Source organism: Callorhinus ursinus, unplaced genomic scaffold, assembly GCF_003265705.2.
Source record: "Callorhinus ursinus isolate GAN/ISIS: 27379988/994484 unplaced genomic scaffold, GSC_fseal_2.0 scaffold38, whole genome shotgun sequence".
In the NCBI taxonomy this organism is placed as follows: Eukaryota; Metazoa; Chordata; class Mammalia; order Carnivora; family Otariidae; genus Callorhinus; species Callorhinus ursinus.
Genome location: NW_027397100.1, coordinates 13644040 through 13645075, shown reverse-complemented (window position 1 = coordinate 13645075; position 1036 = coordinate 13644040).

The following is a 1036-nucleotide window of genomic DNA, read 5'->3' as shown; positions in this document are numbered from 1 at the left end:
GATTTAATCTTGACGTGAAGGCATCAGTTACCCTCTCCCTTTCCCTTAAAATTTTGTTAGCCAGAAAGGAATAAAACCTGGCCTGTCGGATACGCTGAGACCCATGTAGTTATGGGACTAGTATCCCAGAACATCTCAGGCAAGTATGTGAATGTGCTCAGAATTGTAGCCAAGTGCTGTTGCTCAGCTTGTTTTGGCACCAAAGCTATTCCCAGGTTTTCTTTCAGGAGCAAGGGTGGGAGATGTAGTTTTCAGTGGGTCAATATACAAAATAGAGTCAGTGGTCATAAACTGTAATATGAAAAACAGTTTGGGGCAGCATTGTTCAAGCTTGCTCGGTGGTAAGGAGAGTTGAAAAGCCTCTAGCCCGGGGACACCTGGGTGGCTCAGTTGTTAGGCGTCTGCCTTTGGCTCGGGTCATGATCCCGGGGTCCTGGGATCGAGCCCCACATCGGGCTCCCTGCTCCGTGGAAGCCTGCTTCTCCCTCTCCCACTCCCGCTGCTTGTGTTCCCTCTCTCACTATCTCTGTCTCTGTCAAATAAATAAACAAAATCTTTAAAAAATATATATATAAAAAAAAAAAGAAAAGCCTCTAGCCTGACGCTGACATGCTCCCACTCAGGAGCGCACACACACACACACACACACACACACAGTGTCCTAGAGATAACCTGCTAAGTGACCAGAAGGTGACTGAATTTGCTCTATGCAAAAATATTGAGTGGGTTTTACAACACTTTTTTTCCCCCAGTTTTTAAGGTAGGGTTTATTGCTAATTATATACCATTCGGACAATACCTGGTAATAGGAAGAAAGAGAAAAAAATACGTCATCCACCTTGATCACTGGTACTTCTTTGTATAATGTTTTTTTCTTGTATGAAACTTTAGTCTATTTCTTTACACTGAAGGATTTTTCTCTACACTGAAGGGTTTTTCTTACCACATCCACATACTTGCCTGGGATGTTCTGGGATGTTTCTGGGAGATGTGTGTGTGTGTGTGTGTGTGTGTGTGTGTGTGTGTGTGTGTGTGT